General features: G+C 39.3%; 1 pseudogene; it reads left to right on the forward strand.

Moving 5' to 3' along the window:
- The first annotated feature begins 8,338 nt into the window (after positions 1 to 8,338).
- On the forward strand, positions 8,339 to 9,075 carry LOC100953054 (annotated as a pseudogene).
- The last annotated feature ends 619 nt before the right edge of the window (positions 9,076 to 9,694 follow it).

Consider the following 9,694-nt stretch of genomic DNA (forward strand, 5'->3'; position numbering starts at 1 on the left):
AATGATGCAAAACAATGTTTAAACATTTAAAGACTGTGTGGTAGAAATCTTTTGGGCCTTAAACTATCTTTTCCTTTTAAGATCTGCTCACATGAATCAAACATTCATGTGTTCACTGTTGTTTCCCTACCATCTGGCCTAGTAGGCACTCACTATATATTTTTTGAAAGATTGGATCTACAGATGACCCTCTAGGAACCCTTGATTATGACAGGTGACCGTGCCTACTCTGCCTACTCTGTTGTTGGAGTTGTCATTGTTGTTTTAGCAGGCCCTCGCTGTATGTGGCTGGTGCTGTAACCACTGAATTACAGGTGCTGGGCCTAGACTATGAGTAATTTTGACAAATTCAATCATTGGTCATTTGGCAAATTAATTATTTTATAAATTTGTTCTCCAGTTAATTGGATTTAAACAAATCAGTCATTTGGTGTATTGAGTAGTTCCCTAATTGGCCATCACTTCTTTCAAACTCTATTGATGAAGTTCAGTGCCCGTAGCTCAGTGGTTAGGGCGCTGGCTACATGCACCAGGGTTGGTGGATTCAAACCTGGCTTGGGCCTGCTAAAACAATGACCACCACCACAACAAAATGGCGGGGCATTGCGGTGGGCACCTGTAGTCCCAGCTACTTGGGAGGCTGAGGCAAGAGAATTGCTTAAGCCCAAGAGTTTGAGGTTGCTGTGAGCTGTGACTCCACAGCACTCTACCGAGGGTGACACAAAGAGACTTTGTCTCAAGAAAAAGAAAAAAAACTCTATTGATGAGTGGTCACTATACATCTGTTATTCAATTTATGGACAGACAGCAAAGCATGTAGTTGTGTTACCTCCTTGCTTCCCAGTGATAAACCCACTAGCTATTGTACAAACTAAATGATTTAAAGAGGGAATTGGCTAACAAAAATGAAAGCACAGTGAAGAAATGAAAAGTAAAAACATTGGAAGTGAAATTGCAATCAAACATAAATGCCGTTATAGCAGAAATAGCTGGGAATGTTGATGCTGCTACCATTTCACAGCCTCTAGACCTGCAGCTAGAAGACTTTAGTGAAGGGAAACTTATCAAGCTAATGAACCATGAAAACGTGGTTGGGACAAGAAGGATAAAAATGTCCCAGAGGTAATGATGCCAACAAAAAAATTTCACACTAAAGGAACTCTCAGAGAGAGTTCATAATGTTGAAAGTACAAAGGAAGCTGATCCAAACTTAGAAAAGAATATGTCAACTTTCCAAGGATATTGTAAGTTATGTGATAGTGTTCTAGAAATAAAACATTTTGATTTTTCAATGTTTCTAATGTTTTAAATTACAGCATACTAAATATTAGTTTTAATATTTTATTTCCCTATACATTTATAACTGACAGTGAGTTCTAAATATTTTGACCTACATTTTATAATTTTCAGTATAATCATATTTTTCCCCATTGATTATTAATATCACTTTGTATAGTTTCAGCTTGCAGGGTCATATTTACAGTCTTGACTACCATGTTAAACATGACTGCTTGCACTTAAATTTAGATAGGAGAAGAATAAAACATAGGGCTATGGTTTGTCTTGCATTCTGTTTGATGTTTCTACTTCAGGAAATATACAAAATTCAAATTTTTGCATTAGAAGTTCTGACTTCTGGGAAATTGCAGTACAGTGAAATGGTCACTATTTTCTCTCCTCTCTCTGACAGTTAATTCAAATGAAACAGGTGGTGAGGAACAGAGTATTGTACTCCCAGAAGATGAGAGAGAATTTTGATGGCATCTGGAAGGATGTTATTAGATGCGAATGCTGATTTTCTCCTATGCTTCATGATTGCCTGTTGGTGGAGCACAGCAGTGCTCTTTACAATGTCAAGAACAATTTTCTCCTTGAGTGATCTTTTCTAAAAAGGTTCTCCCTGATTATTTTTCATTATTATTAGAATTTAAGCACTGCACTTGTCAGGCTTCTACATTCTGGGGTATAACCTTTAGCTGTCATTGTAAAAGATAAACAGAAATGAAACTCTTATATACCCAATTAAATGAAAGGAAACCAAGAATGAGAGCTGTTTATGCAAAGGTAATAATATGATTATTTGTATGTATGCTGCATAAACCTATAAGCTAGTGCTACAACAGGATGTGCTAACAATTTCTATGTTAATTTTACAATATTTCTAGTAACTATATGAAATGATTTTAATTAACTATTTGAAAGTATGTTGATTAACTATAAATTGGTCTAGTAGTTCTCAGAGATTTTTTTTCTCTGAACATCCCCTCAGGGCTAGAGCATTATTCTATCAATAACAAGACTTCCAACATCAGTTTGGATTTCACTGAAAGAGGACAACAAAATCTCTGAAGGAAGTCAAAGTTTAAAGCCTTATCCAGGTAGATCCGACGTGGTGGTGAGCCTCCTAATGAGCCATCCCATTACACACATACACTACACACAATAGTTGAGAGTCACTGATCTGGAATCTATAGCCAACAAAAGTCACATCCTTCAAATCTGAAGACTTGGTATCCGTGTTGCAGCTAACCTCTACTTACCCTCTCATGCAATTTCACTTTGAACTCTATTTCCTCCCCTGAAGTGTCTCTGCCCTAGGTTTGCTAATATATTACATAAAATAATATATATGCATATGCTTATAGCTGTTAATTGGAGATAAGTTTTGTGTGGGATATATCCTTCTACCAAAATATATACCTGCCTAAACACTTCCATTAGGATGTGTAAGTTTGGGCTAAATCATATTATTTATGTTTTATATTAAATACAAATTTTTTAGAAGGCTGCATTAATCCCCAAAGTAAATTTATTTTTAACATTATTTAACAATGCCCTGAAGAAGTAGAACAGATAAAAGGTCAATTTTAGTTCCCTTAGATACCTAAAGGTACAAGAAAAAAAAGAAAAGTAATAATGCATTTTTTAAAAGGCTAATTATAGTATTGGAAAAGGAAATAATTTGTCTAAAATATTAGGTATGTTGCAGAAAAATTTCCCTGTGCTGACTTCATTAATTTGCAGCCTGTTTCACTTTTCTCAGCACAACCAAACAATCCAGTTGAACAAAGCACTTTAAGACCTGAGTCTTACAAATCCAGTAAATACTACTACTTATGGATTGTTGGAACAAATAAAAGCAGAATTGATATCATGACCCCGTCTCAGTATCTCCTCCTTCTGATTTCAGGGTAGATACTTAACATGTGTCTGTATCATATAAATAACACCAATTGAGAGGAGATGATTTTATTATCTTTCTACTGCTAGGGAAAGGAAAGTAGGTGGAAGTTCTTTTTTCTTAAAGAAATTTTTTTAGAGACAGAGTCTCACTGTGTAGCCCAGGCTGGTCTTGAACTCCTGACCTCAAGCAATCCTTTTGCTTCAGCCTCCCAAATTGCTGGGTTTACAAGCATGAGCCACTGTACCCAGCTGGTAGGTGGAAGTTCTTGAAAAACAGCCAAAGCAGAAAAAAAAAAAAAAAAGAAACCACCATGAGTGATGGAGGGTTATAGGGAATGATGGCTTTTACTATTTGAGGTTCAAAATAAAATACTACCCTAGGAAAGAAAGTAGCTTCATTTGTTGGAGTATGTTTTGATTTTGCATTTCCACATTGCCATGGAGACCAGGAACAGTAGGTAGCTAATGACCTGAATTCTCTCTCTGGTTCTTTATTTTATTTATTTATTTATTTTGAGACAGAGTCTCAAGCTGTCACCCTGAGTAGTGCTGTGGTGTCACAGCTCACCGCAACCTCAAACTCCTGGGCTTAAGTGATTCTCTTGCCTCAGCCTCCTAAGTAGCTGGGACTACAGGTGCCTGCCACAATGCCTGGCTATTTTTTTGTTGCGGTTGTCATTGTTGTTTTAGCAGGCAGGGTTCAAACCCACCAGCCTCCGTGTATGTGGCTGGCGCCCTACTGACTGAGCTACGGGCGCTGCCATCTCTCTGGTTCTTATAAGCCATAAGGAAATCAGCTCTGTTAATAGCTCATCTGAATTGCAAATGAGATTTTGTAGGTAATGATAGACATCTACAACTCTAGGTTGTTTTTTGTTTCAAGATACCCTTATTTGCCTATGTAACAACAGAGAAAAATGCTGTGCTGGTGTTTGCTAGATCAAAATGAGGTATTGGTGTTCCACAATATCTCATCACAGTTTCCAAAGTGTTAAGTACAGATGACAGTAACCAACTTACTACTTTATTTTTTAAAAGGAGAAGTACAAGGCAGGACAATTTATGTTTCTAGGGCTCTCAGTGAGAGATGCTGAGTTATATTAGATTTCTGCATTGTGTTAGTTTCCTATTGTAACAGAATACTACACACTTAGTGGCTAAATAGAACACAAATTTATCATATAGTTCTGGAAGTGAGAAGCCTAAAATAAGCCCACAGGACTACATTCCTTCTAAAGACTCCAGGGCAGTGGTTCTCAACCTGTGGGTTGTGACCCACAGGAACTATATTAAAGGGCCGTGGCATTAGGAAGGTTGAGAACCACTGCTCTAGGGGACAATTTGCTTCTTTGCCTTTTTCAGAGGCTGCTCACATTCTTTGGTTTATGGCCCCTTCCTTCATCTTCAAAGTCAGCAGTGTGGCAACTGCTTGGGACAGAGGGGCCTCCAAAGCCTTGGAGGGAGATGTGTGCCTTGGGTAAGAGCCTAGTACTGGTTCAGACCAACCACACAGGCAGTGTGGTGCTCTATCTTTAACTTCTATATAAAGACTCTTCCTTGGGAGAATCAAATGTCCAATACAACATCACATCCAAAGGTAGGAATGTATAAAGAATGACTGCTTTATTTGTCCTAAAACTATTACCTTCTGACTTTTAGGAATCTGCCCTTGTCCTAAATTTCAGAATTACATCAACAAACTAAAAATAGATGTCTCCATATGCCATAATTTTACAAATGCAGTCATGCATTCTTGCTCCCTTAAGCTCTTCAGAAAAATCAATGTTTACTTTATAGGTTCCTAATGAACCTTTGTTTGACCTTCTGTATATTTGTACATTTTCTCTAATTGCATTTAAAATATAACCAAACATGGGCTCAGAGGGTCCACACATCATGCCCCTTTCACTTCCAAAGACCAGCTGTTAGTCCAAGTCATCATGAGAACTGAGACCTGGTCATCTATCCTATTGCCTTTGGACTTGAGGCCAAAAACTTGAATGAATATTCAAATACTAATTTATGTTTTTGTTCATCTTGTACAAAAACACAAGTTTTTGCTATCTGATCAAGATGGGGTTTTGCACAAGAAAGGACAGGAGGACAAGAAAGTATGTCCTCCTGAGTTCTTTTCCTGACATTGTAGAGAAGTGAAAAGAATATTGGACGTGGAGTTCAAAGATGTGGGTCCAACATTTGACACTCTACTTACTTGTCATGGAATGTCTGTGAACCTCAGTGTTCTCATTATTGAAATGGGAAAAATAGTGTCATCCAGGAAGCATTGTTATGAAAATAAAATGTAATTGTAGTGGTGAAGGCTCTTGATAAATTATTTAGTGAAATACAGATATAAATATTCATTGTTACATCGGGAAGGAACCAGACAGTTTGGGGAGACTTACAAAGTTAAAAGGAATTAACTAGTTAATTAAACCTTGACCTTGGCCTTCCGTGTTCATCCTGTTCTTGCTGGGCCTGCACAGCCCAATGTTAGCAAGAATCCTGCTAAGTCATTTTACCAAGAATCCCCCCGCTTTTGATGTCTGATTGTTCTTGCTATCTGATCAAGTTCTTCATCCCAACTATTAATATCCTTGACCTCCCTTTAGCAAGACTTCTGTTAAGCTGGTTTAGCAGGTATCACCTAACCCTTGATGTCTCTTCTGAGTAACTTCCTATCCACTGACCCCCTTGCCCTGCTCCCTGGCTATAAACCTCTATTTGTCTCTCTCTTTTTTTTTTTTTTTGAGACAGAGCCTCAAGCTGTCCCCCTGGGTAGAGTGCCGTGGCATTACAGCTCACAGCAACCTCCAACTCCCGGGCTCAAGCGAGTCTCCTGCCTCCGCCTCCCAAGTAGCTGGGACCACAGGCGCCCGCCACAACGCCCGGCTATTTTTTGGTTGCAGCCGTCATTGTTGTTTGGCGGGTCCAGGCTGGGGATTCGAACCCGCCACCTTAGGTGTACGTGGCTGGCGCCTTAGCCGGTTGAGCTATAGGCGCCGAGCCTATTTGTCTCTCTTATATTTGGAATTGAGCCCAGTCTCTCTCTCCTACCAATGGCAATGGGAATATCAGTTTCCTTCCCTCCCTTCTTCTCTCCTTTTCTTTCTTCTTTTGAGATAAGGTCTCACTCTATGGCTCAGGTTGGAGTGAAGTGGTGCAATCATAGCTTACTTTAGCCTCAAATTCCTGGGTTCAAACAATCCTCCTGCCTCTGCCTCCCAAGTACTGTAAGCACATGCTAGTATGCCTGGCTAATTTTTGTAGAGATGGGGATTTCTGGCTATGTTGCCCAGGCTGGTCGTGAACTCCTGGCCTCCCTCCTAAGCCCCCCAAACTGGGATTACAGGTATGAGCCACTGAACCTGGCCAACAGTATTTTTTTATGAGTATTATGTCCTTTCAAAAAATTAATATTCTAAAAACGTCTGCTGGAAGGCAGACACTGTGCTAGATCATTTTACATGGGCCATTTTATTTAATCCTGCCTTTCAAAGAAGTCCTTATTCTATCTAATACACAGATAAAGCATTGAAGTCCAATGTGTTTTAAAGAAACTTGCCCTGCCTTATCGCAAGTTCTTTCCTCCACACCTCTCTAAATACCCTTTGACAAGGAAATCATTATTGTTCCTTTTTTGTTCTTTTAAAAAATTGTGGTGAAAATTTACAGTTGTAACTATTTCACATTATTTCTTGACTGGTTTCTTCAAACTCAAGCAAATGTGCTAAAAAAGAATGAAATGATCTTAATTTATCATACTTAGTTTCTGTCCCTTCTTGACAAGCAATGAAATGAATACCTGATAATGTGAAGGGAAGCCTCACTCTCTGGAAAGCTCCATGATGCTTGCTTGCATTGATGTGGAAGCAGCAGTATGGACTTTTGCCCAGCACAGGGACATTTCATAGCCCTCTCATGAAAGCACTTTTATTAACTTTTGATCTGGACAAGGGAGGTGTCTCTTTTGTGAGAGTTTCCTGTAGCCAAAAAATTGTTTGACTCATCTGGAAAGGAGACAACAACCATTAAGAAAACTCCTTGAATCCTATAGGCATGATAAGTTTCATAATTGGATACCCAAATTATGTTCCCAAACCAAAATCAGAATAGTTACTTCCTTGTAATCTAGCTAGGTTTCTAAATAGATCAATGTCAGATTTACTTTACTTTGAATAAATAGATCTTGTTTTTTTCTTAAGACAGAGTCTCACTTTGTCACCCTCCATAGAGTGCTATGGCGTCATAGCTCACTGCAACCTCAAACTCCTAGGCTCAAGCAATCCTCGTGCCTCAGCCTCCCAAGTAGCTGGGACTACAGGCACCTGCCAGAATGCCTGGCTATTGTTTAAGAGATGGGGTTTTGCACTTGCTCAGGTTGGTCTTGAACCTGTGAGCTCAGGTAATCCACCCACCTTGGCCTCTCAGTGCTAGGATTATAGGTGTGAGCCACCATGCCCTGCAGAATAAATGTATCTTTAAAAATAGTTTACATGCTTTTCCTCCAGAAGAAAAAAAATGCAGATTCATATTTGTTACCTTATAAGACAGCCATATTCTCCTTTTCATAAGTAATGTTTACAGAAAAAGCGCAATCTAGCATTGTTTTTAGAACTGCCAGAGAGTTTGTTTTCTTTTTCTTTTTTCTTTTTTGTTGCAGTTTGGCCGGGGCCAGGTTTGAACCCACCACCCTTGGTATATGGGGCCAGCGTGTGTATATGAGCCACAGGCACCACCCCAGAGAGTTTGTTTGATTTGGGGCTGTGGGTGAAACAACGAAACATTGTTTAGATGGTTGCATAGCTTGTAAAGCCTCTGAGGAGGTCTTCTAGTTCATTCTAAAGGGCAAATGCAACATTTATCATGGTTCCTTTCACATATTATACAGTTACTAAATTAGCAGCTAGAATTCAGTCAATTGTGGGTTTGCGTATCTCACTTTTGCTGGAAGCAAAAAGAGAAAGGGAAAAAGGGAATGAAAAGAAATACATCAGAGAGACTTACCTTTTTGTGTTTTATTTTTTTCACTGTTTAAGGAATTTTTATTAAAGGAAGAATTTTACAATCCAAATTACATTTCCTTGCTCAATTATCAATTCTGTTACTTAAAACAGAACTGACCCTTTTGGCCACAGACACAATCTTCCAGTAATTCACCAAAACGACAAACACAAAGGGAAAGAGGAGAGGCACTCGATACATATTCTCTAGGCCTTTTAGAAAACATGGAGTTGTTCCTTTGGCCACATATATGCGAATCTACAAGAAAGGTGATATTGTAGACATCAAGGGAACGGGTACTGTTCAAAAAGGCATGCCACACAAATGTTACCATGGCAAAACTGGAAGAGTCTACAATGTTACCCCGCATGCTGTTGGCACTGTTGTAAACAAACAAATTAAGGGCAAGATTCTTGCCAAGAGGATTAACGTTCATATTGAGCATATTAAGCACTCTAAGAGCCGAGATAGCTTCTTGAAATGCATGAAGGAAAGTAATCAGAAAAAGAAGGAAGCCAAGGAGAAAAGTACCTGGGTTCAACTGAAGCGCCAGCCTGCTCCACCCGGAGAAGCACACTCTGTGAGAACCAAAGGAAAGGAGCCTGAGCTCCTGGAACCCACTCCCTGTGAATTCACGGCATAACAGGCGTACAGCATAGCACACGGGAGAACCAAGCATAAAGTGAGCCGAAGCATAAAGAGCTGGAACCTATTTCCCATGAATTCATGGCATAAGCAGTGTACAGCATAGCACACAGCATAGTAACCCAAGAAAACTAGTCGACAGTAATATAAGGTGCTAGAACCTATTTCCCATGAATTCATGACATAATGGTCATACAAAACTTTGTCACATTCAATGGCAAGGCGCCTCCCCACTAGAACCATTTCCTTATGAGTTCATGGCATAATAGGTATTAAAAATAAAAGGCTACTGTAAAAATGTTTCTCTTCATTGATTAAAAGGGTGGTATTCCCTTCCTCAAAGAAGTATTAAATGCAAATTTTACTAGTGTCCTAAAACAAACAAACAACAACAATAAAAAAAAAACTCCAAAATCCTAGAACTGACATTCTGAGCTATTCCTCAGTAAAGAATTACAAAATAAAAGAAAGGCATGCTTTAAATTTTTTTTTTTTTGAGACAGAGTCTCACTATGTTGCCCTTGGTAGAGTGCTGTGGTGTCATAACTCACAGCAACCTCAAAGTCTTGGGCTTAAGCGATTCCCTTGCCTCAGCCTCCCAAGTAGCTGGGACTACAGGCACCTGCCACAATGCCCGGCTATTTTTGTTGTTGTTGCAGTTGTCATTGTTCAGCAAGCCCAGGCCAGATTTGAACCTGCCAGCCCCAGTATATGTGGCCGGCCTTCTAATCACTGAGCTATGGGCACAGAGCCAATGCTTTAAATTTTTTCTTTTTTAAATTTGAGACAGAGTCTCACTATGTTACCCTTGGTAGAGTGCTGTGGTGTCACAGCTCACAGCAACCTCAAACTCTAGGGCTTA

The sequence above is a fragment of the Otolemur garnettii genome, unplaced genomic scaffold (genome assembly GCF_000181295.1).
Source record: "Otolemur garnettii isolate 467f Iridium unplaced genomic scaffold, OtoGar3 scaffold00065, whole genome shotgun sequence".
In the NCBI taxonomy this organism is placed as follows: Eukaryota; Metazoa; Chordata; class Mammalia; order Primates; family Galagidae; genus Otolemur; species Otolemur garnettii.